General features: G+C 34.2%; 1 pseudogene; it reads left to right on the forward strand.

Annotated features, from left to right (window-relative positions):
• Window positions 1-2,020: 2,020 nt before the first annotated feature.
• Window positions 2,021-6,029, forward strand: LOC137218233 (ubiquitin-conjugating enzyme E2 E3 pseudogene; annotated as a pseudogene).
• The last annotated feature ends 2,724 nt before the right edge of the window (window positions 6,030-8,753 follow it).

Genomic DNA, 8,753 nt, shown 5'->3' on the forward strand with positions numbered 1-8,753 from the left:
TCTTAGAAAAGAATATCTAGGAGTTTTCTGTACTATTCTTGCAACACTTCTTTAAGTTTGAAGTTACTTCAAAATGAAAAAATAGGGAATTCCCTGGCAGTCCAGTTTTAGGACTCTGCACTTTCACCGCCGAGGGCCCAGGTTCAATTCCTTGTGGGAACTAGGATCCCACAAGCCATGCAGTGCAGCCAAAAAAAAAGAAAAAAGAAAAAAATATATTAGTTTAAGTATGACATTGGCAAGTATGTAGCAAATAATTTAATAGTTAATATAGCGAATAATACTATGATGACAACAATCATCCTTTATAATAAAACTAAAAATATAAAGTGAGGCAATGATTGGGGTGTAGGGTACTTACACTAAATCCCTTCTCTTTCATATCAAGAATTTAAAAAATTACTGTGTTATTTTATATCAAGACATAGAATGATAAAAGTGTGTTTGGTGAGGTTGAGATGAGAAGGATCAGAACAAAGTATTCAAAATTGGTAGAAGTGGGTGTTATGCAGAGAGGTAAGAAGGAGATTGATTTTATTTATATACTTACTTATTTTTACTGAGATAGCACTGGTTTATAACATTAAATAAGTTTCATGTAGATAACATTATATTTCTACCTCTGTATACACTACAGCCTGCTTATCACCAAAAATTTAGTTTCCATCCATCACCATCCAGTTGACACCCTTTTACCCATTTTCCCTCCCTGACCCCTTTTCCCTCTGGTTAACACCACTCTATTCTCTGTATCTAAGTGTTTGGTTTTGCTTGGTTTGGTTTGTACATTTATTTTGTTTCTTTGATTTTTTTTTATATTCAGCATATGAATAAAATCATAAGGTATTTGTCTTTCTCCATCTGACTTATTTCACTTGGCATAATATCCTCAAGGTCCATCTATGTTGCCACACATGGTAAGCTGTCATCTTTTTATGACTAGTATTCCACTGTATATACATATATATACATATGTATATACATATATGGAATATATATATGTCACATCTTTAACCTTCCATCTGTTGATGGGTACTTAGGTTGTTTCCTTATCTTGACTATTGTAAATAATGCTGTGATAAATATAGGGGTGCATATATCTTTTCGAACTACTCTTTTTGTATTCTCTGGATAAATATCCAGAAGTGGAATAGTTGAATCATGTGGTAGTTCTATTCTTAATTTTTTGAGGAATCTCCATACTATTTTCCACAGTGGCTACACCGACTTACTTTCCCACCAACAGCGTATGAGGGTTCCCTTTTGAAGGAGACTTACTTTAAATAAATAAGGCATTGGCAATACACATACAAACAGTCCTACTTAAGTAGAAAGGGTTTAACCATATGGTTCATTAAAGGTCTGCAGGTAGTCACAATCAGAACTGTAGATGGAGATAATCGTACTTGATCAATGACAAGACAGTAACAAGCAATGAGAAGTTATAAAGCAATCAATGGAGAATAACAGAAGAGACAGGACAGATGCATAATACCAGAGAATTTTAAAAAAGAAAACCTGAAGCAATTGACTCTGTCAGCTTAAGTTGCTTTCACATTCCTCTTACCCTTGGTGAGAGTTATTCTGACTGAGCCAGACCTGCAGACTTAGAGGGTTCACTGGAAATAAAAATTAGAAAATTCAGTCTGGCTTGGTAGAATGCAGAAAGGGGATCCAGTAGAGTGTTTAGTAAGGGTTTATCTAAATAAAGTTTTTATTTTGTAATAGTTTTAGATTTACTGAGAAGTTTCAGATGTAGTACAGAGAATCCCATACACCATATACCATTTCCCCTATTATAAACATATTTGTGTGGTACATTTGTCACAATTAATGAACAAATATTGATACATTATTATTAACTAAAGCCCACATCTTATTCAGATACCCTTGGTGTTTACCAAATGCTCTTTTCTCTTCCACAGTCCCATCCAAGATATCACATTAATTTGGTTGTCAATTCTCCTTAAGCTTCTCTTGGCTGTGATAGTTACTCAGACTTTCCTTGTTTTTGGTGACCATGACAGACTGTAGGAGTACTGGTCAGGTATATTGGTCAATGTCCTTCTATTGAGATTTTTCTGATGTTTTTCTCATGATTACACTGGTGGTGTGTGTTTTGGAGAGAAAGATCATAGAGGTAAAGTGTCATTCTCATCACATCACATCGAGAATACATATTATCAAGGTGACTTGTCAATGTTGATATTAATCTTGGTCATTTGGTTGAGGTAGTGTGTCAGGTTTCTCCACTGTAAAGTTACTCTTTTTTCCCCCTTTCCATTCTATACCCTTTGGAAGGAAGTCCCTATGCATAGCCCACACTTAAGAAGTGAGGAGTTAGGCTCCATCTTCTTGAGGGTAGAGTATCCAAATAAATTATTTAAAATTCTACTGCACAGGAAATGTGTCTGTTCTCTCCCATTTGTTTATTTACTTAATTATTTATATCAGTTTGGACTCATGAATATATATCTTGTACTTTGGGTTATAATTCAATACTATTTTATTTTGTTGCTCAAATCATTCCAGCTCTGTCTATTGGGGGGTCTTTCACTTGGCTTCTGTGTCCCTTTGACATACTCCCATCACTGTGTGTGTGTGTGTGTGTGTGTGTGTGTGTGTGTGTGTGTTGAGCACTTTCTTTCTTTCTTAACACTACAAGGTTCTCCCAGATTATCTTGTTTATTTCCTGCCCCAGGCTTAGAATCAGCCATTTCTCCAAGGAGCCTTAGTTCCTTTAATTAAAGAAGGGTTCTAGAAACCAAGATCTGGGTGCTAAGTGTACTTGTTGCTACTGGATGTCCTTGCTTCTAGGCTCTCTCAGCTAACAGAATAGGAAAATATGTGGATGTATGTTAACCTTTGTGTGTATATATATATGTGTATATATATATATATATATATAGAGAGAGAGAGAGAGAGAGAGAGAAAGAGACAGAGACAGACAGACAGTCACATACCTTGTAGATATTGCAAGTTCAGTTCCAGAACACTGCATTAAAGCAAATATCAAAATACACTAAGTCACATGAATTTGGGGGTTTCCAATGCACATAAAAGTCATGTTTATACTATTCTATAGTCTGTTAAATGTACAATAACATATCTAAAAAACAATAAATATATATCTTAATGGAATAATACTTTATTGCTAAATATGTTAACCATCATCTGAGCCTTCAGCAAGTCGTGGTAGTGACATCAAAGATATCTGATCACAGATTACCATAACAAGTTATATAATAATGAAAAAGTTTGTAATACTGCGAAAATTACCAAAATGTGAAACAGAGACACGAAGTGAACGAATGCTGTTAGAAAAATGGTGCTGATAGACTTGCTAGACACAGGGTTGCCACAAACCTTCAATTTGTAAAAAAGCAGTATCTATGAAGCACAGTAGAGTGAAGCACGATAAAACAAGGTATGCCTGTACTTATAAATATTTCCCTGTGTTTCTGTCTGTATCTATAGTAAGCTAAAAATGAGTTTATGCTGATATCTCCAACTATATTCTATTACCAAACAAACCTTTTTTTTGTTTGTCTGTATCCTCCAGCTCCAACACTGAGAAACTTGCCTCCCACGATCCGCCATTCATCTACCTCACTATTCAATTCTAGTATATATGCATAGTGGCTTCAGAATTGTTAACCCATAGCCCCATGGGAATCAAAATTAAAGTACACTGCTTATGTGCAGTTTCTTCCTTTGCCTTTAGTCTAATGTCTCCACTCATTTCCAAAACTACTTAAACCAGAAATTTTCTCCCCATTCCTTCAGTGAGGTTGTTTTATAGATGTTATACAATTAGATTGTTTTGTCACAGTATACATTACATTCTGGAATCTACCAACCTTCTAAATGATTTTTCTACTTGCATACATTAAAGTTCATTCTTGTGCCATGGATTTTGACAAAGGCAGAGTGTCATGTATTCATCACTCCAGTATCATACATAATACTTATCTCCACAAACCCCTGCCTCAACCCAAACCAACCTGCCCCCAAACACAGTCAGTTTTTTGAGCCATGCCCTCAAAAAAATAGTAACTCCTCTGGAAAGAAATCTTAAGGGGCACAATCTCCTCCTACTTTCAATGTTCCACACTCCCCAGCACAAGCCTCCTTGGCTTTTTTCCCCCCTGCTCCCTCCCCTTCCCTCCCCCAGCTACCTCCATTACCTAAGGAAGGGTTTTTTTTCTCTCTCTCACCCTCACATTGTAGGAATGCATGAGCAGGCCAGGTGCACAATCACATTTTTCAAGAAATAACTTCACAAGATTTCCAATGATAGGCAAAGATTGAATGATAAGAACCCCAGAACCAGGAGAGGTAGTTCAGATGCAGACCATAAAGACACTGCTGCTCCAGAGCTTTAAGAACAAGAAAAAACACTCTTTGACATAAATTGTAGCAATGATTTTTTGGATCTGTCTCCTAAGACAAAGGGATGAAAGCTTGTAAACAAATGAGGCCTAATTAGACCATTGATAAAATGAACAGACAACCTACCAAATGGGAGAAAATATTTGCAAATGATATGACTGATAAGGGGTTAATATCCAACATATATAAATAGCTCTTACAACTCAACATCAAAAAAACAAACAACCGATTAAAAAATGGGCAGAAGAACTGAATAGACATTTTTCCAAAGAGGAAATGCGGATGGCCAACAGACACATGAAAAGATGCTCAATATCGCTAATCATCAGGGAAATGCAAATCAAAACCACAATGAAATACCACCTCACACCTGCCAGAATGGCTGTCATCAAGAAGAACACAGATAAGAAATGTTGGTGAGCATGTGGAGAAACGGGAAGTTGGTGGGAATGTAAATTGGTGCAGCCACTGTAGAAAACTGTTTGGAGGTTTCTCAAAAAACTAAAATTAGAACTACTATATGATCCAGCAATTCCACTCGTGGGTATATATCCAGAAAAAACAAAAACACTAATTCAAAAAGATATGTGCATCCCAATGTTGATAGCAGCATTATTCATAGTAGCTAAGATATGGAAGCAACCTAAGTGTCCATCAACAGACGAATGGATAAAGAAGATGTGGCATATATGTATATATATATATATATATATATATATATATACACACACACACACACACACACACAATGGAATACTACTCAGGCATAAAAAAAAAAGAATGAAATTTAGCCATTTGCAACAACATGGATGGACTTGGAAGGCAATATGCTAAGTGAAATGAGTCAGAGAGAGAAAGACAAATACTGTATGGTATCACTTATCTGTGGAATCTAAAAAATAAAACAAATGAACAAATATAACAAAACAGAAGCAGACTTATATATAGAAAGCAAACTATATATGGTTACCTGTGGGGAGAGAAAAGGGGGGAGTGGATTAAGAAGTACAAACTATTAGGTATAAAATAATATACAAGGGTATATTGTACAATATGGAGAATATAGCAAATATTTTATAACTATAAGTGGAGTGAAAGCATAGAATATAAATCATTACCTACATACATACCCCAAAAACGTGAGAGAGGAAAACCTTTTACATACAGCAAAAGAAAAAGTCTGAACTCCCCAGCAAAACCACTGCAAATTTTCCACTACAGTAGTGCAAAAAGAATTCGGAAGGAGCTAGCTGAAATCACCTTTGACCCTCCTCCTAACCGAAGTGCTGGACCTAAAAGAGATAGCACCTATGAACAGAGACTGACTATACTTGGTCCATCAGGTCCTGTGTATGAAAGTGGTGTGTTTTTTCTAAATATCACATGTTCATCCAGTTATTCATTTAAGCTGCCAAACGTTACTTTTCACACCACAATCTATCACTGCAACATCAACAGTCAAGGAGTCATCTGTTTGGGTATCCTCAAAGACAGCTAGAGTCCTGCTTTACTATTTCAAAGATTTTGTGGTCAATTTGTTCCCTTTGACATTGACAGACTGCAACTCTGTAGATCCTCCGGTTGGAAGCATAGCTGCTCAGTATTTGACCAACAAAGAAGAACATGACAAGAGATAGGCAACACAATTCACATAATTTGTATGCAGTGAGAAAGAGCAGAGGCATCTTCTCACTGCGCAGCAAATCTTTATAGCCTTTACAATATGGACTTCTGTGTATGTGTTATGCTGCTGATTCTACTCTGGGCCTTTATCCTCTGGAAAGTGGGAGACTGCCCCAAAGGGCAAATGCTATCAAGAATAGAACTTTGTAACTGTAGATAATTTATGTTTAAACACCTACTCGCAAGTCTTGCTTCTTTGGGATATTAAAATGCATTTTGTAATATACTAAAGATACTGGTCTTGATTTCTACCAAATATTATAGTGCATTTTGGCTTAACTCATTATCTGTATGAAGTTATAAAAGTAGCCATATAGGAATTAGATCATTTGTAGTAAACCCATGTCAATTTCTGAGTATGTGGTTCACACTGTTGTGAAAAAACGTCTTACGTTTTACTTTCATCAATTTGTAATTAGAGGATTTTCTTTTACCCTTTTGTAGCTCAGAGAGCACCTGACGTATCATCTCAAATACAATAAATATGCTTCTGAAGGCAAAAAAAAAAATTAAGGGTTTTTACAGCAGCTTTACAAAATATAGGATCTGAAAAACCATATTGTAATTACTTCTTTACATGTTTATAACCTCATGAGAGCTTACCTGTCTTATCCTGAATACCCATGCCCAGCACATACCTAGCAATAGTAGGAACCCAATGACCATTTTGGAATAAATATATTAATACCAGTTTATCCTAATTAAAATAACCAATACATAGTTTTCATTCTGAAATTTTTCTGATTTTTCAAGGTTTTTAATTGAAAAATATAGAAAGATAACTAAAACTTTGAGATTCAATATCTGTTCTATAGGCATATTTATAATTTAACATATTCACTTAGCTCTATAGAGTCCTAATAACACAGAGGGGATTCTTCATAACCATAATGAATATTTCATCATATCTTTGCCTGTGTATTGAAAGTGTGAACAATTTTTTAATAGCTTAGATTTCCTCTTTTACAATGCTGCAAGAAATTTTGAATAAAGAAGTTATATATTTTTACATCCAAAACAAAAAATGTTCACAAATTTTGTTTTCTACAATTTGGAATATGTTACTCCTATAGGCAAACAAGGTCAAGCTTATAATTTTCATAAATGTAATTTTGCAAATTTTATAAAAGCCAGAACTCGTTTTACTTAATGTAATGAACAGGTGATGGTGACATGCATAATGCAATTTTCACAAATGAAGGTAAACGTTAAGTTCGTATTTCTGTATTCAAGCAAAATATGAACTAACTCAATAAAGATGAGTAATGTTAACCTTAAGGAGTTAATCATCAGAGTGAATGAGGGAAGATAGTATAATTAGCAATATATGAAGGTAGTCATTAAGGTGAACCAAGGCACATAATATAGTTTGCAACATAATGTAAACAAAAGCCAAAGTTCCCATAGCAACACAAACTTTTCTCCAGTGTACACATACTGTATTTTGGATTACCAGTTAGAGTTCTAAATTTGTAGTTTCTTATGCAGGTGAGTAATAAGGGTATGTCAACATGGTTCTGAGAACAATAAGATTTATATATTCAAATTTAGATGTGTTTAAATTTGCAAGCTTCACACTTAGTTTTCTTTACAGTTGACATCCCCTAAACTTATGGTGGCATTTCAGGTTAATGCCATGAAATTACATTTATCTCATTTGTGGTAATGTTTGTAAGTACCTTTATTATTTAAGCTTGCATGTGTTAGGATGCATATATTTTGTGGTGTGTTTTAGAAACTTTGATGATTAAATGTAGTGGTGTTAAAATATAAGATTATATAAATATTAGGAAATATAATAGCTAGCCCTAAATTATTTCACACAGCAATAAAATAGTAGATACCATAAAATGGTATTCTTTGCTCAACATGGACAATTGTATTAATACTCTTTCTTCAAGGAAAATTTTTTTCTTCTACAATTCTCACTCAAATAATCCATTCCATTATAGCTGTCTTTACTTTGTTTTTCTTCTTTATAAAATAAAACAGGACTGTTTAAATTTACATTTACAAAGTTTATACAGTCACTTGTATACTAATTCTCATAAAATTTTTGTGAATGTGCCAGTTGGGTGGTAACTACAATCCAAGATCACACAATAAGAGCAAATACTATAGTTACTCAGCATAAACAACTTTAAAATTTACATATTATATATGTATATATGAATGGAAAGTGGAAGTAACTAGGAGAAAAATCGTGTATTTTATTTCATATTTACATATTTTATTCATCTAGATATAAATCCTTATTCATTTTTATTAAGACTCAATCAAATGCTTAGAATATTCTGGAGAATCCTAGTGGCTCTTTATTTCAAAGAGAAGTCAACTTTTCAAGGTTTGAATTATTGACAGATTTTGCTCATTGTAAAATGGAAACAATTTAAAAGAGGTGTTAGTTTTACCAATCTATCCATCCTCAATTTGAATGTCCTCAAATATTTGTCTTTTGAATTACATTATGATAGAGACAGAAGGATCAATCATTAAGTGAAGGTTAGTGTGAAGTCTCAAAATTAAACCATTCTGGAATTCAAACTCTCTGTGGCACTTGACTGAGACACATAATGAAGTATCTGACATGTGGGAGATAATATGATTTGTTTACAATTTGAATAGGTAGAATAAAACTATAAAAATTGGGGGCTTCCCTGGTGGCGCAGTGGTTGAGA

This window comes from Pseudorca crassidens, chromosome 1 (assembly GCF_039906515.1).
Source record: "Pseudorca crassidens isolate mPseCra1 chromosome 1, mPseCra1.hap1, whole genome shotgun sequence".
NCBI classification, from domain to species: Eukaryota; Metazoa; Chordata; class Mammalia; order Artiodactyla; family Delphinidae; genus Pseudorca; species Pseudorca crassidens.